Below are 23,458 nucleotides of genomic sequence, written 5' to 3' on the forward strand. Positions count from 1 at the left end.
GTCAAATGTAAGAAACTATCCATTGTCCACAAGGCTTTCTGGTGCGTAGGTAGTACATATCTGCAGCGATTCATGCCTAAATACTCTCCCTTCCGAGCACTCTCCTCGTGTACCTCCAATCTTCATCGGATGAGCCAGTTCTGGAAGAAACGATTTGGAGGAAGATCTTTATCTCCCTGCTACCCTCTGTATGGGGCATCATCTTCTTTAGGCTCTGGAACTCCTCAGGAGTTTCCTCTTCTACTCTTCCTTCTCTCTCCCTCTTACCTGCCAACTTATCCCTCTGTTCTCTCCCTTCTTTTTTCCCTACAGTTCAATGACTGGCCGCCTGATGTACCTCAGGGTCTCACAGGCCCATGGCACTCCCGGCAGTGTTTAGCACATTTGCCTTCGGGACCTGCACTAGCTTCATCATCACTGCACTTGGTGAATGACCCTAGAGAGTTACATCTCTCTGCACTTACCCCTACCTACACTGACAGGATGCACTTGGACCACCCCCTGAACTTGTGCCCACACTCCACCTACCACTCCCCTGTAAACGTCTGTGCACTTGCTGCTTCGGATTGCATCATGCCTGTAGATTGTCTGTCTTTTCCACCCTGTCCAGGCTCCCTGCATGGTGGTACATTCATGCACTTGGTAAAACAGTAGAATCATTGTCAAACATATTCACTGTTACCTCCACTGTTAATTGTATAATATGCACTTACTCTGCCGGTAAAGACTATTGTTGTTTCAGAAATTGAAGGGCTCTGCATGAGTGCTCTTTTTCTCCTTGTTCCATCCATCTTTGAGCGCTTTGAGACACTTGCCTTGTGTATCGGTCCTTAATGAAAATATATTTACATGACATTCCATACCATGACACAGTCTAATGATAATTTTACATGACTTAGGGGATGCTTTGGGTGACACAGAGGTGATTTAATGGATTGTTTGACATGGTGGTTGTGGTGTGCTCTCTCATAAATGTGTTTCTTTTGGCAACACGCGATGATTAGTTCTAAGGGATGCACACAAATGTGCACTTCCAAGGGGACTTTCTCAGGGTGGTATTGTGGGCAAAGGGGATTGGCCCATTGTCATCATTGAATGGCATCTGGAATGTAGCAGCCCTGTGTGCACTCCACAGGGGGGTTAGGTGACAAAAGTTACCACAAGCTGGGTGCGTGCAGCCTCTCCACTTGCCCCTTGCCCAGCCATACGCACACAGCGGGCCTTTGGGTGTGGATGGGGTGCCACCATGATGTCCAATGGGACGCCACGCTGTGTTGCAACATTGTGCAGGACACATGCTGCCACAATGATCCTGCAGACTAGTGGTGGTGCATATAGCAACACACCAACAGAGTGGTCAAGGGAGCGGACCCGTGATTTGACCACTCAGAATATGTGCTCCAATAAGCCCTGAGTTGCAATATGGGCAGTGTTGTATTTTACCTGGGCAGGTGTGTTGGGGTTGCAGATTGGCATCATCATGTAGGTGGTCAGAGGGTAGGCACTTTCCCCTGTAGAGGGAAGAATGTTTGTCATTTCTTGACAGTGTATATTTGCAGGTGTGCAACATGCATGCATGTGGATGACCATTCCTACTCACCAATGAGCCATGTGTTGCCATGCTTCGCAGTTTCCAAGACTCGGTGTAGGGGGGACATCCTGTAGATGTAACTGTCATGGGTGCTGCCAGGATAGTTGGCAAAGACAGAAGTAATGATTACCTTGGCATCACACACAACCTGCACGTTGATGAAGTGCCAGTGTTTTCGGTTGCAGTATATATGCTCTGTTGCTCTAGGTGGACGCAGAGCAACATGGATGCATTCAATGGCACCAAGCACTTTTGGGAAGTGCGCCATCCCATAAAAATCCTGCCCACTGCCTGCCTTTCTGCAGGTGTTTTGGGCATATATATATGCCGGCAGACAGAGAGACATGAAGTTATTATGGCCAACACCAGGTGTAGGCAGCGTGACTGAGTGGTCTGTGAAATGCCCCCAACTATGGCGGTGGTCCGCTGGAATGAACCAGTGGCAAAAAAATGCAGTACACTGAGCAACTTTTTCAAGGGGCACAGTACTGGGGAGCGGATGGCTGATGTGAGGTCATCCTCCCACTCTGTGGCCAGGTCTAAGATAATATGAGGGGGGGAACATATACCTGGCATTGAGCTGGTAATTAGGCATCCCAAAAAAGGGTGGTCCTTGGGGTGGAAGATCAGGGCCCTGGCCATCCTCCTCCTCCTGCGGTGTCCCAGGATCACTGCTGTAACAAATGGTACATTCATCATAGCTGTATATGTGCATTTGATGATTGTGTGTGCTTTATATGCATCATTTGTGTGCGTGTTGACGTTTACGCCTGCTATCACGTGGCGTAGGTGTTTCGGGATTTGTGTGTGTTTTTTCACACTCCGGTGATATCTGTTCAGTTCCATTAATACGGTTGTTTGGCACATGAATGGGTGGCGCGATTGTTTGACTGTGGAACGTCCCTCGTAACAACCACATTTTTGCTTGTTCTTCCCCATTCCATGTATTCCACCACCTTTTTCAGTGCCAACGCTGGGCCAGCCGGCCCTTTGCTGGGGGTCTCAAGCAAGGCCTTCGTGGTGTCGCAGTGACGTGTTGGACCGGCACGGATTCCTCGCAATTCGATTTTGCACGCAAGACCCCGATTTTCCAAGCAATTTATTCCATGATTCGGGGCCAAGAAGTATAAAAACTTACATCAAAGTCAGTGCTAACTTTGATAGGAAATTTGATATGTACATATGAGTATATGATATATAAAATCTGCATATGTATGAAATGTAAACTGCATAGCTCACACACCAATATGCTGAGGCACTCTTATGGCAGACGCATACTACATATACTTATAATACATACATTCATACGCTATGCACTGGACTTCCCACAAAATAAAACTGTTATTAGATATACAAAGAACCGTTTTAAATAAAAGGTATGGTTAATATAAGAAAAAGTAGATAAAGAGAGGAAATAACGTTAAGATGCAAACACAAACTGCATACCACTACAATTTCACCAATGGAGCTCAAAGTATAACCTTAACACTCATTTCAAATATTAAGCAGGTTACATCAATCACACAGTTGAATTAAGAGTTAAGATTGTCTTTGTAGTGGTTGCACCTCCTAAATGTCTCAGCCAGTAAAGCTGGGAGTAACTCCTTCTAATAACTATGGCAGCAATTTTAGAACATGGGTTGGATACAAGTTACTGTGCACTATTCTCCATTAGTGCCCGGCGAGAGTCAAGCAGAATGCAACACGCATTCTCATTGGCTCTCGCTGGGTCCTCTGCCCCCGCTGGGGACTAGGGTAAGCCTTTTTTTTTTTCTTCCCTCCCTCCTCCCTACCCTACCCCACTTACCTTCTTGCCCCTGCGTCCCTGGTGGAGGACGATGGCAGTCTCCAGCAGTGTGGAGACTCTGCGCCTCCACACAGCTGGAGACTTCCATCGTCCCCTGGCAGGGACAAAGGAACGTTTTTTTTTATTTCTTCTGTTTTTTTTCCCCCTTCCCCTCCCTCTGCCCTCCCAACCCCACTTACCTTCTGCTTCTTTTTTTTTTGGGAGCAGACGCGCTGGGAACACTTGTGTTCCCAGCGTGTCCGCTCCCGAAGGCCGCCATGGAAAGAGAAAACGGACTCCCGTTTTCCCTTTCCTGTCGGCCATTTTCTTGGTTGTTTTTTTTTTTTTTTGTCCAGAAACGCCGTGGCTTTTCGGGACAGAAAAAAATGCTTTTAGTGCCCCGGTCACACATATAATGCGGGCTGGGGTACTAATAGCAATATGACCCTCGCGGCGGAGGCATTACCGACTCTTCGCTCAGGCCTATAACTATGGGCCCCGGGGCATTACCTGAGTCGGTAATGCCCCCACCGCTCCTATTGCTTAATTATGCAAGATTTCAAGGTACTGGCAGCGAAAATCTCAAAACAATTAACCCACCCAGAAGGTTAATGAAACTTAGAATTAACAAGATTAGAGTTAAGAGATAATATTCACGCTCAAAAGTCTGTATTCATTTGATGAACCATTTTAGCACAATTGTAAATTCATAAATCCAAGAAAAAGTTTCTTGATCTCCAAAATCAAAATATGTTTATTCTGTGTTTTGACATCCGACACGTGTTTCGACCAATTCGGTCGTTCTCATGGCCTGAACTGGAGATAATTCTTGTAAAGTCTTTGTAATAAGTCCGTAATTTATAACTTGTAGTGGGTGTGATTCGCACGTTATTTCGAAGTGTCCCCAACATTTTGTATTCAATCATCCTGGTCTATCGGTCCTTTTTGCTACGAGTTTCTTAACAGGGTCAGATCTCTTCTCTTGCAAACATTGATTGAACCTACATTACTGTACTCATTCTACCAAATAATATTATGCTGTCCTGAAAGTCAGCCCATGGCACGTCTGGTGGCACTTGTCTCTCTCCTACTGCACATGACTCATGTCTGGCCCTTCTTGCACCTAACTGTTGACTCTAAGGACTATAAGGACTATGCGTTTTTTAATGGGGTTTTCTAATAGGAAACACTTTTGTAAATCCGGCCCTAACACTCTTCCTATCATAAGACACTAGAATATACTGCTTAGACCCCAGATTTGCTTAATAAACCTCATATTGTTTACCTTCTAACTTCTACCTCAATTGTCCTTTGTGGAGTCCAGTTCTCCTTCCACCAATGACTATCCATGCACACATTAATTATTCACTCTTATCCATGTAACTATTGATGCTGTTTTATGCACTCTTTATATGTTGCTACTTTTTCATGTCTTTTGCTGGACTTACAGAATGGCTATACTCCACAATATGTTATAATTAATCAGCATTTTATGAGTATGTTTCTATATTACTGCATCTGTTTCTGCTCTGTGCTCTGGTCCATCAGACATAAAATCCCACCAAAAATCAACAAAACATCATCAATAACAAGTGTTTTAGTCTTTTTCTTTTTTTCAGATCAGGCAGAACATATTAGGCTGCTACTGGACATTTGGCACAGAAGGCAAGCAATGTTTGTTCCTTTAAAAATTAATGTAGCTTGTTTTTTTTAAAAATGATTAAAGGTTGTTCAGCCAGTGCACCATGCAATCCAGTCAGCCAAAATTCACCTTTAATGGATCCACTGTAACTCCTACTTTTTCTAATTCAAAAGTTCCTTTGTCATGCTCCAGTGTTTAACTACTGGAGCATGGTAAAACATACTCTGTTCATCAATTGTCAAGATTTCATTAATCTCACTGCATCAAAAGCGCCATTCGACTTTTTGCTTTGTGACCCATGTGAGCATTAATAATTAGGAGACTAGCGAGAGAATCGAGACTGTTGGTATGCCACATCACGCATGTGGTGAACAGGGTAGATTTTCGATAAAGAGGTCTTTTGGTTGTTTAACCAGTTGGGCAATTAACAAAAGGTTTTATCAGGGAAATATAATGAAAACCATGTGTATGCATGCACTCATTGTCTGTTGGTGTTCTTCATTGTGACGCTTCCTCTACCTTCGGGCAGATAGACACTCTGGGACAACACCTTGGCAGCCTTTTTACATGCACATTTTGAGAACCAGCGACCTCGCCCATCCCATCAGACCCGCCCAAATCACCCCGTCTGACTATTTTTCACAACAATGACTAAATAGCAGTTGTGTAGGGAGGTTGGCAGGGTTTTGAAAACAGATATGCTGAAGATACATGAATGTAGGAATTTCCAAAAAGCAAACAGGGCATCACCACCATTCAGCTTCCTTTTCCTAACTCTAACTAAAATGAGGATAATGCAGGCTGCACTGAACGAATGAAAACCTTCTCCTCATCAGAAAATTCAATTCAGATGCACTTAATGCTGCTCCCAAGGAAGAATGTCATGAAATTAAAAAGGGCAACAATCCATCTAAGCACCTGCCGATTGCAGAAACCTATGGAAAAATTATGTAAAAAGGCTCCTCCGAATTAACATCCCTAGTCGGTCGTAAACATAGGCATTGATGCTTAGGTTGTTGCAATGCCCATTAAGGAAACAACACAGGCTTTCTGCTCTGAAGACATCATGTCTTATTGAATTAGCCTGAAACCCGGAAGTACTATCACCCTTTCTGGTTTATAGCCTGTGATGATAGTCAGGTAAATCCAACAATCTAATGTATTTGAAAAAAGGTTCATGCTCATGAAATCAATACTAATTATACGAAGGGGGAACCTCGTTATCAGAATATCTTCATCTAACCTAGATAATTGATGATGCTTGGTGTACATATAGGTACTATAGCTAATAGCGCCTACCGTGTAATGAGGCCCATTGAGTCACCACTCGGTTTCTTTAAAGTCCATTGTAGGTCCATTGTATGTTACAATAAGGACATTTAATTACCAGAGAACCTATTTCAGCCACTCAGTGGTCCCATGTTATAGTCACCAAGAAGAGACCATTGTACAACGAGGGGTGTGGACTATCTTCTTCATAAGTTCCATAGGGCTGATATGAAGAGGCCTTAATTGATTGATTGATTGACTTGGTATTTATAATGCGCCTAAACACAAGTGTTTCAAGATTCAACAAGACAAGGGAAGGGGGCACAGTGGACAGACAACGACAAGCGATCCTACTAGGCCTTGTGCCATACAGTTCATGCAAGCGCATTAATGAGAAGTACAAGGGGGAGGTTGCGGGGAAGTGCAATCAGGGCAGTTAGGCTCTGAGTTAAGTGCAAGGAAGGCAGGACCTACACAGGTGCAGTTCCAGCCAGAAGTACGAGGCAGGCCATGAGGCAATGCAGGAGGACTGAACAAGGAGAGTCACTGGTGCCGTGTAAGACTCTTAGGGTACCAAGGTGCCACTCCGACAGAGCAGGAGGGTAGCATAGCAGGGTAGAGGGAAGGAGAAATAAGAGGAGAAAAGGAAGGTCTTGAGAATCTTCTGGGATTTGAGGAAGTCCAACTCAAGTCTGAGAGAAGCAGGGAGACCATTTAGAGGGAGGCACCTGCAGTGGAGGGAGATCGAACCCCCACTCTCTACTTGGAGAAGCGACTCACCCGCAAAGAATTAGAGGTAGACGAGGGTCCCAGAAAGCCTTGTGGATTATGAAGAGGGTCTTGAACTTGATCTGTGCATCCACCGGATGGAGAGATTTCAGGGCTGGAGAGAGGCGGTCCATGGGCTAGTCTTGCAGCCCAGTTCTAGTTTAGTGCAAGGGGGCAAAGTGCAGATTTAGGAAGATTAGGAAGGAGGCTGTTGCAGTAGTCCAGCCTGGAGAGAACCAGAGCTCTGGAGACAGTGAGCTTCTGGGGAAAGGTGAGGAAAGGGAGAACACCTCTGAGAAAGTGCAGCTGGAAGTGGGCCTTCTTGGCAAGTTCCGTGATGTGAGGAAAGAAGGAGAGAGTGGAGTCAAAGATAGCACCAAGGTTTTTAGCCTTGGGAGAGGGTGAGGGAAGGGGGCCCAAGGAGGGGGGCCAGGGTGGGAGTGGGAAAATGGTAGGGAGCAGGTCTTCACCTCTGTTCAGGAGAGCAATTCCCGTGCCTCTGGCTTCTCTGAAACCAGACTGATGGTCATGGAGACAGCCAACAGATTCAGTTTGGAGGGTTAGCTGGGAGATGGGCAGATACTCAAGGAGTTTGCTCAGGAAAGGAGTGAGAGAAATTGGGCGATAGTTAACTTGGCAGGTAGGGTCCGCAGATGGCTTTTTTAGGAGAGGGTGCACAAGGGAGTGCTTGAGAAGATAGTGGAAAGATCCAGTGGCAAAGGACTAATTGCAGAAATCGGCCAAGGCTGGAGCAAGGGAGACAATGTTCTCCTTAATGGTTCTGGAGGAGCAGGGGAGCACCTATGAGAATGAAACTTTCATAGATCAAACTTGTCTAGAAACATCATCAGGTGTTATGGGAGAAAGGGAGGAGAGAAGGAGTGGAGCAGGAGGGCAAAGGGGGCCTGAGAGAGGGAAGAGATGAGGAGAAGAGGAAAGTGAGGACAGGATGCCCTGGGTTTTAGTGGTACAATATGAAGCCAGAGCCAATACAGAAGGCCTGAGAAGGTGTAGGAGAAGTGAAGACAGTAGTAGGTTTGGCCAACTCCTTGCAGATTTTGAAGAGTTTTGCCATATTGTCAGAGGCCGCAGAATGTGTACCCACTTCTTAGAGAAGATGGAGAGTCTGTATTGCCTTTGGAGCAGGCAGCAGGCCAGTTTGTTAGAGGATGTGCCCGTAGCCTTCCACTTCCACTCAGCTACTCCGCACTTGCATTTTAGAGCACCCAGTTTGGAGTCATACCAAGAGTTGCAATTGGAATTCAGACAGATCCTCATAAGAGGGGCAAGGATATCCAGATCATTGGAGATGGAAAGATGAACTTTGGAAAGGACTGATTCAGAGTGGGAATCAGTCGCATAGGCAGCAGGAGGGGAGAAAGTGGAGGCAAAAGCGGCCACTGGCACTTGCTTCATAGGTCAATTGACCGCAAAGGAAGGAGACAGTGCCAGGGGGAGCTTTGCCAGGGTGACAGGGTGTTTCAACTGAAAGGAGAGAGCAGGGACCCACACAGGGAAGATCACAGCCACCCCACCCCCGGGCTGAATGAATCTGGGCTCAGAGAGGATATTGTAGCCCTCAAGGAGGAGAGTGTCAAAACTTGTGACAGAGCTGGCCATGAATCATGTCCTGTGAGAGCAAGAACATCCAGGTCAAGGTCTAGGACTAAGACAAAGCCTTCAGAAGTGGCTGAGGTGTTAGAGAGGTGGTAGATGGAGGTAGCAGAGGAGGCAGAGAGGTGGTAGCAGAAGGTGGCAGAAGAGCCAGAGAGGAGGAAGGCGAAGTGGGAAAGGGTGGCATTCCACCCCATTCCAGAGAAGAGGTAGACAGAGGTGGCACAGGAGCCATGGAGGTGGTAGCTGAGTAGCAGGAGAAGGGAGAAAATTGATGAGATGTGGAGGAGCAGATTGGGCTGAGAGCCCTGGGCCATGACAGTGCCATTTAGATAGACATTAATGAAGGTTATGGAGGACAGGAAGGAGGCCAAGAGGACTTCCAACTGGGTACCACAATTAATGGGAGAGGAGGAAGAGGGATAGAGAACAGCGACCATATGAGGAGTCCATAGGTCGGGAGAGGGAATGACAAAGAGAATGTCGGTGAGAGTCTATCTGGAGGAGGCACTGATAGAGGTATCAGCGATGGGAAGACCTGGGCTGGAGACCAGAATATCCCTCTTGAACATTTCCTTCCAGATTTAGTAAGAGGGGTAGGATAGGAGACAGAGTAGCAGTTTGAGAATATATGAGAGATGAAGGACACCATAGGGGGGTGCAGGCAGAAGGAAAGGGTGGAGCAAGAGGGGAAAGAGAAGCAATAAAGCACAACCTGCGCTATGCCACACAGGATGCACAGAGTTGGATTTCAGAAGGAGGGGGAGTGCAACAACAGCAGGGAAGCATGAAAGGGAAGCAGGGAAGCAGGGAAGCAGGGAAGCAGGAAAGCAGCAGGGAAGCACAACCAGGAAGTCTCAACAGCGGGACAACATGAACCAGCAGTGGGATTGGAACAATTGAGGAAGACACAGCTGTCAACAACAGCAAGGGAAGCAACAGACACAACACAACCAAGCAGACTCAACAGAGGGACAACATAAACCAGCAGTGGGATTGAAACAGTCAAGGAAGACACAGAGACAACTCAACATAGATGAGGGGAAAAGGCCTAGTGGACAACAACAGCACACCAACAGTAAATCAGCCGTAAGTTAAGAGAGGTAGTGGGTGGTCAGTACGAGAATGGGAAAAAGGCCTAGAGCACAAAAATACACAATAAGGCAATCACAGGCAGGAACAACTCACCTAGAGGACAAAATGTGCAAGCTAATACTCACAATTCTGTCTAAATGTGACTCAAGCTAATATTCACAATTCTGTATGGATGTGGCACAGGCTACTCTTCACAGCTCTATCACATCCATAACTGCCCAAAATGTAAGCTGTTGCTGACCAATCCCAATGGCTTGACGCAAAGTATGTTAATAACATAGGCATGTGCCATGGCTTTATGGGTGAGCCTTTAAAATGATGCTGTTATGCTCCACTCCTTAATAATCTGGAAGCAAGACCTTCAACACTAGAATTATTCCATGCTCAACCTACTGACGGATGGGCCCAATGGATTTGCACTAATGAACTCCAATCAAAACCTTTCAGGCGTATTTCAGGATTCTTCCTCATGTCTATGTTTCAAGATTAACATTGTCCATTTGTTCCACTTAGATAAATAGGAAAATGCCAACGGTGCTGACACACCAATGCTACATCCTAAGAATACCCTTGCATTCCAATCTTCAGTTGCCAAATCCCCAACCATCAGACCAAGGCACTAGATCTTTGAATTCAAAGGCAGGAGTGACAGAGGAAGGCCTGTCATCTCTTCTTCAGGGCCTTGAATTTATGATTGGTTATTTATAACGCGCTTGATACCCATAGGTTTCTAAGCGCAGACTTGGGGATCGAACCTGTGTTGCTCCATGTGGTCTTGCTTCCAGGGCGAGCACGTTGCACCTCTGCTATCCTCCCGAGACATTTGAACTCTGAAGCATGATAAATCTAAAATGAGGGGTTAGCTGTACTCCTGGATCCAGCTACCCCTCCAGGTTCTCCTGTATTAATACACTTATCAGTACCAGCGTTATGTTATCCTGAAAAGCTGAAATCCAAAAAGATTTAGGATGATGCACCAGGGGCTTGAGCTTTGCGAACGTTCATTGTACCACTGGCACAAGTGGACTGGAGCCTCTATTCTCTGCTCCAAATGTGGCTGTATACATTTCTAATTGCAGGTGATGAGCAGGCAATAGTCTTTCCCAACATCTGCTACTACTATTGTCATTTTTATTATTAGCATCAGTACTAGTAACAGTATAAAAGGCATCATTATATTATCATTATTATATTACCTTTATCATCATTGTTCTTGTTATTTATATTTTCGTGAGAAGTATTTTTAGTAGTTTAGTAGTTGTGTTAGTATATATATTATTAAGAGCTACTGCTCTTATTAACATTATGGTTATCAATTAATTTAAAATTCGACTAATATTACTAAATGTAATACAACTTTTATTGTTAGAAAATAGAGTAATATCATAATAATCTGATAGTAAATATAATAATAATAGTGATATTATTATTAGTAGTAATAATTCGACACTTGCTATGTAAGCCCTCCTGTTTTTTTGCCAAGTTTGTTGTGAACATTGGCACAATAGATTTTACTCAAGTTAAGTCTGCTACTAGGAGAGCAGCAGAAGTACAATCATTGACAAATAGCATACAAACATTTAATGGATCAAGATAATAAACATTTCCAAACTTACATTTTCCAACTTAAAGGCACAACATTGCAAGCTATACAAAAAGGTGCTCATTCACACATCGATTTTTTAGATTTAATTTTAAAATAGATCTGCAAATGCAAGCTAGTAAGTTGACTTCACCTCCTGTGGGTCCAGAAATCACCCTGCTACCCTCATAACTGGACAATACAACTGCAGCCCAGGGTGGAAGAATAGTAAAGGCTGGATTATGCAGCTAACACCCAGAAGAGTCCAGCCTAAAATGAAGAGGATCCGGATTCATCACAACGATAGCAACTTCCATGAATCTCTTAACACGTTTAAAGAACCGCCAGCCAACCCTCTCCAGTGCATTGCTTCTTAGGAGGATCAGTTCAACCAGATATCCTGCTTTTAGGCCATGGCCATTCAGAGCCTGGAGAGGGGTTGGAAAGGAAGGCACTCTTCCATTCCCAAAGGAAAGCCTCAAACCCTAACCAGAGCTGGGCCAAAGGCATATGCATATCATATGTTAGGGTGTTGGAACATAGCACAACTCCTACCCTACTGAGTAAATCTTCTCTGGTGAACAGTGCACTTTATGAACACTGCATCACATAACATATCTGAACATAACACATTTCTTGAATAAACATGTATGCTTCTGTATGTAGTCAATTGTCTAAGACACAAATAGTTGTGGGAAACTATCCTTCCACCACTTACACTACCCTGTGCCATGTCCAGTATTATTTTCGTATTAAACACACAACTCTATGGACGCCCACACGCAGGTACAACTTTGCAGCAACTCTGCTGTGTCTCACAAGTGCTGTGCAGTTAGTTAAACTCCTACAACACTTTCAGCCCCTGTGCAGTTTAGTTTTAACACCACACACATAAACCTGTTATGTGGAATTTCTATAATACACACTTTGCTGTGCAGTTAGACTCCTATAAAACACACTCAGACGTATACAGTGACATGAATGTAACACACCAGACCCCCTGCACATGCATATCACTGTCACATGTATTTATTTATTTATTCATTGTGACATTTATAAAGCACACCGATCCCTTAGGCATGAGGGTGTTGTTACATACATGTTACTCTTATTGCTTAGGTAACAGTTATAGCAGAGCTACACCTCATGGTACGGGGGCTACTGCCGAGATTCATTTAATGGTGATGGTGAAAGTAAAACCCAGTAGTTAAAAAGTTTTTAAGAGCATGAACAGCGCAGGCTGCTAGAGGTCAAATGCGCTAGTTACAGGTTGGTTAAATGCATAAACAGCGCAAGCTGTAGAAAGTCAAATCCGATAGTTGCAGGTAGGTTAAATGCATATGCAGCGCAGGCTGCAGAGAGTCTAATCCAATTGATACAGGTTGGTTAAATGCATATTCTCAGTCAACCCCTCCTGCCTGGCTAACTATTGCCTGATCTCCATAACTCCTGTCCTAGGCAATTTCCTGGAAAAGCTGGTCATCTCCCAGCTTAATCTTCACACTGAACCTGTTGGTTGTCTCCATGACCAACAGTCTGGCTTCAGAGCAGCCAGAAACATGGAAACTGCTCTCCTGAACATCTGTGAAGACCTGCTCTCTAACCTTGATTCTAATCTCCCTTCAGTCCTTATCTTACTCAATCTCTCTTCTGCCTTTGACATGGTCAACCATGCCATCCTGCTCAATCGTCTCTGTGATAGCCTGGGTATCACTGATCAGGCCCTGGCCTGTCTGACCTCGTTCCTCTCTGATCAACGCTCCCAGGTCCAACTTGGGTCCTTCCTTTTCTCTATCTTGCTCTCTCCCTGTGGTGTTCCCCAGGGGTCTAACCTCTCTCCTTGGCTGTTCAACCAATACCTGGCACCTCTCACCCACCGCATTGCCGCTCTCTGCTCCAATTTTCAGTGATATGCTGATGACACTGAGCTTGTTTTCCAGCTACCCTGTGCCACCTCTTCTCCTTCTCTCATCTCTGATTGTCTGCTATCCAGCAGTGGTGTGGTGCCAACAATCGCTGCCTTAATGCCAGTAAGATGGAGATTCTCCTCATCGGTACACCTGAACCCTCCTTTCCTGTCACTCTCTTGCCGGCCTCCCTTGGCCATCCTCCTGCTCCCACCTGTGAGGCTAAGAACCTCAGGGTCATCCTCGACTCCCCACTCTCTTTTTCTCCTCACATCTCTGACGTCTCCAAGAAGTCAACCTACCAACTGCACCTCCTCAGAGGTATTCTTCCTTTTCTTGCTTTCCCCCAGAAGCTCACTGTCTCTAGAGCTCTGGTTCACTCTAGGTTGGACTACTGCAACAGCCTCTTTCTAAATCTGCCTGCTTCTACTCTCCGTCCTCAGCAACTCATCCAGAATAGGACTGCCAGACTTGTCCTTGTTCTCAAGCCCAGGGATCGTTTCTCTCCAGCACTGAAATCTTTGCATTGGCTCACCGTGGCTGCAAGGATTAGGTTCAAGACCCTCGGCATAATCAGACCGTCTGCATAATCCACAAGGCCTTCTGGGGCCTGGGTCCTCAATACCTCCAACTCTCTCTTCGTAAATACCTTTCTACTCGAGCTCTTCGCTCCTCCACCTCCAACTCCCTCATGATCAGTCGCTACCCCAAGCAACGGCTTGGTGGTAGATCTCTTTCTTCGGCTGAGGCCTCCCTCTGGAACAGCCTCCTTGCCTTTCTGAAACTTGAGGAGAACCATCTCTGGTTCCGGAAGCATCTCAAGACCTTCCTCTTTGCTTCTGCCTTCTCTAGGCCTCTCCCCTGCTAATTTCCTGTATGATACTGCACTGGTCACCTGGGTACCCTCTCATTTCGGACCTAGGTCCCTGCCCGCACAGTTGCAAACCTGCACTGCCTCCCAGCAGCTCTTGCACTTGGGTCTGTATCTGTAAACCTAAAGTCCCCCTACCTGCACTTTTAGACACCTGCTGTCTGCACTTAACCTAGCACCTGCCGCCTGCTGTCTTTTATTGTTTTGATCCCATGTACAGCACTGCCCCACTCTCCTCTCCCCTGGCACTTTTCCCCTTCCCCTCCCCAGCACTTGTGCAATCTCACTGCCACTTTACCTAGTAAGATTGTTATCTCTGTCCTCCCTCTGTTCCCCTTCCTTGCCTCACCACGCCTTGAAACACTTGTGTATAGGTGCATTGCATTTAGAAGAAATGTGATGCAAATTTCCCATGAGGGACATTTAGGTTTGGGTAAAACAAAGGGTCCAATAGGTCAAGAATATTGGTGGCCCAATATGGATGATAATATAGAGGAGATATTGAAGGGTTCTGAAGGTTGCAGTAGCAGCGATAAGGTCCTCGTGAACAGGGTTCCCCCCATGAAGCTGGTAGAGCCTCCGATGTGGTGGGCGTAGATCTATTGGGACCCGTTGCAGTAAGAGGTATCCATAACAATTATATAATTTTGGCTGTAGACCTTCAGTCAAAGTGGCCAGATGTATGTGTTGTGAAGGAAATTAGTGCCAGGAGGATAATAACTTTCTTAGAAACTATCTTTTGGAGGGATGGTTTTCCGAGGAATATTGTGTCACACAATAGACCACAGTTTGTCAGCAGAGAGATGTAAGCATTTGTTGCAGAAAATGGAGAGCAACATAGTACCACTGTTTTGTACAATCCCAAAGGTAATGTAGTTGTAGAAAGGTTCAATAGGACCTTCGTGGACGTCATAAGGATGCTGTGGCAACCAGTGGTGATTCGGTGAGAGCAGTGATGGAAAGAGTTGTACAATACAGCGTTGCCTCACATCAAGTAACAGGAGTGTCTCTATTTGGAGTTTTGAGGAGGTTGCCTGTTTAAAGATTGCATCCTGGTTGGATGAGGACATTCAGTGCTGGTAGAGCTATGGTTGATGTGTAAGTGGTGAGAAGAAGAATGGTGAGTAACCAAACGTTGGCAAAAAGGAGGTATAATTGGAAAAACTTCTGCAGAGAAAGGGCAATGCCTAGGGGAACCATGGTGAAAGTGAAGTTGGGGTGGAGAGTGGTAAAAGGTATGATATGTTCCAGGCCGATGGGGGTAAAAGAAGACTTGGGTAATGCTGTCATATTGATTGTTAGGCAGAATCATATGCAGTACCCTTTGGGAGCACCACACACAATTAAGACTACAAGTGCAAGTACAAATTCACCTTTGGTACAAGCCCATGCTACACAGTAAAATGGTAGCGATGGCTGAGCAGCCAGACTTATCTCAAGAGTAAAGTGAGCAGTATCAGAAGTTACACAAAGGAGAGCAATCACTATGGTTCAAACAAACACTGACTCAAGGTTTCTGAGTAAAAGAATACACATTTATTTACACATCAGTTGTAAAACAGTTCACTAAGTAAACCAGCAGAAAAATCACACTATCAATATACTACAGAACACTCAATGAATTCTGGACAAGTTAGACTCAAAATGAAGTGTGAGAAAAATGGCACTCCTGCAATTAAAAAGGGAGGGAAATACAAGGTTATACAAAATTAAGCAGCACCAACAAGTAAGTCTGCAGGGCAATGTAGATAAGGCTTGCTACAATGAGGATTCAAATCAAGAGGCCTGGGCCAATGTTAGTGGTTCATAGTCTTTGCAGAGAATCACACAGTTAAGAGTAGTTTGCGGTTCAGTCTTTGCCAAGAGTTCGAAAACAAAGTTGGTCGGAAGAAAAGTTACTTAAAAGAGTAGAGAAGGACAAGCGCTCGGATTGGGGAAAGATTTCAAACACTTTCACTGCGGAACGAAAAACCGGGTTAGAACAGTACCTTAAATGGAGAAAAAGGCTGTAGCTGAGGCAGAAGTTCCTGGCAGGTCCTGCAGGCTCACGGTTCCTGAAGCGACTGTCGGACTGACACCAAGTAGAAAGACTGGAGGGTCCTGCACTGCCCAGGGAAGAAACCAGCAGCAGAGCAAAGCAACGAATAAAAGGTGCGCTCCTTAAAACCCAAACAGGGTCAGAGCCTCCTGGCTATCCGGTTCACTGCAGTGATGCACAGCACATTCGACCAGGGGACGGAGGCCTTGCTTGGTGTTTGGCGAACTGGTTGGTCCCACCAGCTCAAGGGAAGAAGATTCTTTGCAGATCTTCTCTGATGCCGAAGTTTGGAGATTCGGACCCGCAGCAGGGCTTCACCGGGAGGTTAATCGTGGTAGTGGTCCTCTTCTTTCAGCTTCTCTTTGGTTGTCTCGATCCAGTTGCGACTCTGCCTTCTCAGTCCCAGAGACCTACTCTTTATGCAGTTTTCCCTCATTCACACAGCCTGGCTGTCAATCGCACAGCAGGGCAGCCACCTAGCCAATCAAACCAGAGTGTGACTTAGGTTTCCAAGGGAACCCTGTGCAGGGGGCCTAAAACCCGTCCCTCACATCCTGTTCCCCCAGACTCTCAGGCACCTAAGGAGGGCTTCTGTGCAGAAGCCCGTCAAAGAACGGCGAACAAAGGAACCAAAAAGGTGTGCACACAGATTAAAACACAAGAAAGACCTTTACAAAAAGAAATGGTGAATAAACCCAGCCGGAACCAAATAAAAGTAAATGGGGTCCAGCTGATTTAAGTTTGAGGCTACCAAGATAGCCTAAAACAGTACCTAGGCTATTTAAATAAACTGCAGTAGGAAAAATATGGTAGATACCACTTCCACCAACAAACAGGGATAACTATTAACCCTTTCCAGAAATCTATGTAAGATAGTTTGTACTGGGTCTGTGAAGTCAATGGAAACGTGTGCTGTGTAACACACAGTAAAAAGATGATGCCTATGGAGTAGGTGAAGCTCCACAGTCTATGAACACAAAAATGTTAAACACACACAGTAAAACACATCTAAGAGTGGGGGAAAAAAGGCTCACACTCTTACCAGGTGAAAAAATAAATCCTACATATTCAGCAAAGCTGCTGAGGGACTTGTAGGTAAGGGAAATTACCCATTCTGGAGAATTCTCCCTAACATTGGTGAATGGTGAAAAGTGGGGAAAGGAAAGTGTGGTCATTGTGACTCAATGAAAGGCCTTTGGGAACGGGAAGGAGATGTTTTACATTCATTAAAATTGCATGAATTACTTCATGGCCTATGAAGCAACATGATTTTGTAGATGTGTACATAGTTCCATATGGAATTGCCTGCATGGTTCTTATCTGCCTGGCAAGGCTCCATGCTCTAAGAATGTTATGTTTGAAAAAAAGATTGTTGTTGGTGGGGACGTGGACTGGCACAAGCAACAAGCTGGGGCTGCTTACGATGTTACCAAGAATCTGTTTTAATGAATAAAGAGTTAAAAAAAGTATCCTACTGTGTACGTGAATACTTCAATTGCAAAGGCCTCTGTATAGAACACATTTAAGTTCAATCTTCTAATGACACCTGCCCATTAAAGCGGCAACAAAAGTCATGGTAAAGTCCAGAGAAAGACCACATCGTGCACTAGTAGTGAACACATTAATCAGCAATGAGGTGTTCAAATAATGTTAAATACATATTTGGATTTCTTTGTTGTTGGGGAAAAATATAATATGAACTAAGAAATGACATTTCCTTTTTTAATCATATACTAATAATAATTTAGCATTTATATAGGTGCTACGACCCCTCAGGCATATGCACTGCTTATTACTACCAACGGTGTGTGGTGCTCACGCATATGCACTGCTTATTACTACCCACGGTGTGTGGTGCTCACGCGTATGCACTGCTTATTACTACCAACGGTGTGTGGTGCTCACGCATATGCACTGCTTATTACTACCAACGGTGTGTGGTGCTCACGCGTATGCACTGCTTATTATTACCCACGGTGTGTTTTGCTCACGCGTATGCACTGCTTATTACTACCCACGGTGTGTGGTGCTCACGCGTATGCACTGCTTATTATTACCCACGGTGTGTGGTGCTCACGCATATGCACTGCTTATTACTACCCACGGTGTGTGGTGCTCACGCATATGCACTGCTTATTACTACCCACGGTGTGTGGTGCTCACGCATATGCACTGCTTATTCTTACCCACGGTGTGTGGTGCTCACGCATATGCACTGCTTATTATTACCCACGGTGTGTGGTGCTCACTTATCGATCTCGGAAGGATGAAAGGCGGAGTTTAGCCCTGCCGGGATTCGAACCTCTGCACGGATGTCAAAGCGAGCGCTCTACTCGTTGTGCTATCGATACAGGCTGTGTACGACATGTAATTGTAAATGTGAGAACAACACTTCATTTTGTCATGCCCTTTCAGGGTGTTGCGTAAAGCCACGTCAATATCCCCTTTCGAGATGGGAACACCATTTGCATGCCACGAGTGCCCACTGAAATAGAGACCCCTGCGGGAATGGTTTGGGCAGGGAGGTGGAGGAATGGAGCATAGGCTTTAGTATGGTGATGGGCTGGAAAGGGTGGTGAGAACTGGACAACTCCCACTCCCTGTGTGCCGCACCTCAGATATCCTCCCCCAATATCTTGTCTCTCGATGCCACCTCCCATGTATCTTGTCTTCCCATTCCAACGGTGTTAGCTTTATACCTAAAGCCAAAACTAATAAAAATGTACAATGTACTACAAACAGATTCATTCAATATTCTTCAGTGCAGTGGCAGTCATGATGCAGCATGGCAGCATAAAGAAGCCAACATGCAGAAACAAGGGCATAAAAACCCACCATACGATAGAGTGACAATGTGAAAAGCTGCCTGTCTGTATTATGTACTGACATTGATCGGGGCTCTAATGTGTTTATGAAGCATTATCGTCATGTGCCCTAGTGGGCTTTACTGAAAAGAAGATACAAATTAAGAAACAGGCAGCCTCCCAGAAAATGTGGAGGTGATCAGGAATGGAGGGCATCTCAACTCCCAATCCCCCCTCTTTAAATCATTTCATAAGCAGTCAGCATTGTATCATACTCTCTGTTAGAGAGCGGATGCAGTTCAGGTTAGTAAAGGAATGGTGGTTGTGTGGAGAATTCACTGAGAAACCAGCAGTTTATTTTGTGGACATTTCCAATTTACCAATTCTAAAGCAAACAATACGTTGTTTTACTTCCCCCTATGGTCACCGGCTGCTCAATAACTCATGTATGCCTTTGTTCTCACTAGGCCACTTATAAACAAGCTCCAATTAAGCTGTCAGAGATCAGAGGTTTTAACTATAATCAAAAGCAAAACTGCCTTAAAATACAATACGCCAGGAACCCAAGCTAAACAATCGTGTTCCAGTCAGGCATGTTGCCTGCAAGGTCTGAGACAAGACAACTTTTACTGGACGGTGTGTTTTTAAGCAATGTTTATAGAGAATACTTTTTAGAAAGGCTAGCTTCCAATGTTATAAGAACATTTAGCATGCACTATATAATATGATTCCTCCCTAACATATACAACAGACTAACATACACACACATATATGTACATATATATATAAAAAATGCAGCAATTATGGTCTTACCATTTTCTTGCAGACATATTGCCATTATCACAAGGATCCATATTGGTACCCGGACCCCCTGAGAGGCATCCATACTTCCTGGGGTCTGGTCTCATGAAGTACCAAACTGAATCACACAGAGGAGGTACAGCTGCAAATTGCCTGCGGTGGAACCTTTATACAAACTGAAAGCATATGAGGCAGGGGAATGAGGATCACGTGGGCGGGGCTTTGGAGGCTCCTCCCTCTCTCTACTTGTTGTTCAGAGGCAGAAGAAACATGGACTTCCTTCTGATGATTCACCAAAGCTGCCTATATTCTGGCCAGGACAAAGTTGTTGAAGCTGCCTTTGGAAAAGATATACATTTGACGGACTGTGTTGGCTCCGGCAGTGCCTCCAAACCGGTATCATTCAAACGAATGAGCCAGCAAGCAGGAGGCAAAGGCACCGACCATTACAGTACTACTGTATGGCAAGCAGGGGAGTGAAAATCAAGGTATTCTCACCATATATTTAGCATGTGGCAAACTCAATGGAACATAAATTCACCTCAGAGCAACGCACAAGCAAAATGTACAGGACGTCCACACCATAAAATGCTGGTTTTTTTCAGTGAATCTCCACACAACCCCCATTTCAAAACTTATCCACCATCGACTGGGAAATATTGCAAGGGATGCATGAACACGTTACCATGGGTCATACATAAAGAACAAGGACATAAAAGTAAAGGGATTGGCTTTCCACAAAACCGTCGTGCATATGTTGATAATTCGAAACATATGAGTTATTTTGCTTTGGAAGAAATATTGTAACATTGAAACTTTGGGTGTCCCGTTGAGAAGAATGGGGACGGAGTGGGCCTTAACCGCTGATATAAGGCCTGTTGTGGGGCCCGCTTCCAGATCACCGGAGTGGGCCGCCACTGATGTCAGGGCCACCTGACATAAACCATGAGGCTGCATGCATGCAGCAGACACCAGGTAGGGGTCACCCTGCGAGCTCCGGATCACCGGGTACAACACATGGGCTGGGGCACCAAGCTTACTGCAGCCCAATCTCCGGGGGGACCAAGCTGGGTTGCCCAGATAGCCATGGTTACATGGCCAGGACCTTCATGTGGGACGGTGTTGCCCAGCAGGGGCACGGTCAATGTGCAGGGCCCCGCCATTGGGCCGGACGCACGTGGTGCAGCTCGGGCATGGTGCTGTAAATGACGGCACCGGAGTCAGCGCTTTGTTGGACTGACGAGCCAGAAGCGGCTCTCATATTTATTATGTTGATCACATGGTTAGGACCATGTGACCATTACATCCATCCTGGAGCTCCCATGCTCACAGTGCTCACAGGAAGGGTGACATACTACAAGGCCCACTCTTACCCCGTAAACACCATTTTCTACCCCTCTTTGCCATCTGCCGGTCTCCCACAAGCCTCTATTGCTTTCTTTTTTCAATCAGCTCTCCTTCCTACCTCGGTCTCCCACTTCTTCCTTATTGTCCCTTCCCCTTTTCTTACGATTGCTCTTTCAGACCCGATCTTGTAAGCCCCATCCTGGGCCTCCTATTCGCTATGCCATTGCCCAGGTCACTCTCTCCTCCACTGTCTTCAGAGCACTGATACTTCCGTCCCACATCCCAACCTCTGGCTTCTCCTACTTTGCCCTCTCTCTACTCCCCAGGGATCCGCTGGTGAAGTCAGTCTTTGCGCTTGACATCCCTCTCTTCTTGGCACACTTCACATCCCAACTGCCTGTCACCCACTCTCCTCATCCTCTCTGCCTTCTGTCATCCATTGCAGATTCTGCCCTATTTCTCCTTGGAGTAACTACCCAGTTCTCTTCCTAGCTGGAATCCTCTTTGCTCCATCCCGCATTCTCGGAATCTCCAAACTCCTGCACCTGTTTTTCTCCTGTCCTGCTTTCTACTAAAGGCTGCCTTGGCATTGCTCTTCCTTTACCGTCTTCTCCCTCTGTTGCGCCCTCGAGCCTGTGTCAAAATGCTTCAAACACAGGTGAGTGCAACACGTGTTTTAATCAACAGTCCTGAAAAGCAACATTTTGTCAACTTGGTTTTTATTAGCATTTATTTAAGCCAGCACTCAACTGATTGTATAATGCCAATATAGCTTCCGTGTCCTGGTCTGTAAAACGTGTTATTTCACCTCCTCCCACGCCTCGCGACCTTAACTCGGAAGCAGCCTGAAAACCGTAGCTGCAGCCATTCCAATCAGGCTGGAATACCTCATTAGCACCCTCAGCAATCAGGTTGCTGTAAACGCAGGCTGACTCTCACTCTCCAAGTCAGGATTCTTCAGTCCATGTCCCTGCTGCTTCCCTTTCCACTCCATTTGGTTGCCCTCACCCTCCACTGCCAACAGTTAAATCCTGTTGTCCAGTACCACTGCACCTTGCCTGGCCTTACCGCATGCACTGAGCACAATGAAAATGGCAGAGGAGCTATGCGCATAGCCCTGCCATCCATTTCCAAGAGAACCATGTCGGATGAGCATTATTTTGTCAGAACAATGGCACTCTTTCAAATTCATTAATCATAGCATCCCCCATGTTTGCCTCGGGCAATAATGATTCCTTCTATGTGCTGAATATGGCTGCAATCGGACTAGGTCCTGGGGTTGGGGCTCTCTCTTCACTCTCGCCTATAGCTTGAGCCCTGGCCCGTTACCAGCCAGTAAAGCCCACGGGATCAGTAATTATTGCTATATTATAGCACTTTTAATATTTGCTGGCCACTGTAGACAATGGATCAACAGAGGGCCTTAACCAATGTTACAACGTTGATGTTCCTCTCCCAAAATTCCACCTCAATGCTTGTGTTTCCCACTAGCCAATGCTCACTGCAAGGTTCTGAGCATCATCACAGTTTTCCTTTGTTTTCGATGCCTCAGGGGGCTGAAACAGGTTTTATCGTCACTTGCTCTCATTGTGCATCCTTGATTTCACCTCAGGCCATAACTCATGGGTTGGCTGCCAGCACCTGTTCCAGCCATCACTTCCTTGGCTGTAATGCTGCAATATAACAGATTTCGGTGGAATTAAGGTGTTTTCATATTTATATTTTTAACTAGTCACCCTCCCGCTTTAAAGGTTCTCCCTCTCTATGTTTTTCTATAAGAGGGTTCATGTGGAAATTCAAGTTAATTTGTTTTCATTCACATTGTTTTTTTTTTTGATTGATGGTTGCAGAAATAAATCTTTGACACAGTCTTCTGAAAAAAGCCCCAACAGATTACCACATATATATGGTATTTTAGTTATCTTAGACATCTTTCGGAATCCTTTGTACCTGCAGATATTTAGCTTAAAATCTTACACGCTCAACTCTTACTTTTGAAGTAATTTGTTCTCTATTGTACTATCATATGCCTTATAACTACTTTTTAGTTTACCTTTCTGAGTATGTACTCTGACAACATGATGCTACACAGATGGACATATATTTTATTGTGTCCAGACCTCATGCCTTTTGCACAATATATGTATACTATAAATGACTAAGCACAGATAAAACCACAACAGACATATAGCAAACACTTGAATCAAAGTGGAAATAGCAGTACAAGGCGGGAAATATAATAATACACTAAGACTATTACCACATACTAGTACTTGCAATACATGTTTTGGAGTTTTCGTGGTGAAGAAAAACTATAATATTGAGAAAAGTAGAAAGACAAAG

Source organism: Ambystoma mexicanum, chromosome 11, assembly GCF_040938575.1.
Source record: "Ambystoma mexicanum isolate Mex_15411 chromosome 11, UKY_AmexF1_1, whole genome shotgun sequence".
Taxonomy (NCBI): Eukaryota; Metazoa; Chordata; class Amphibia; order Caudata; family Ambystomatidae; genus Ambystoma; species Ambystoma mexicanum.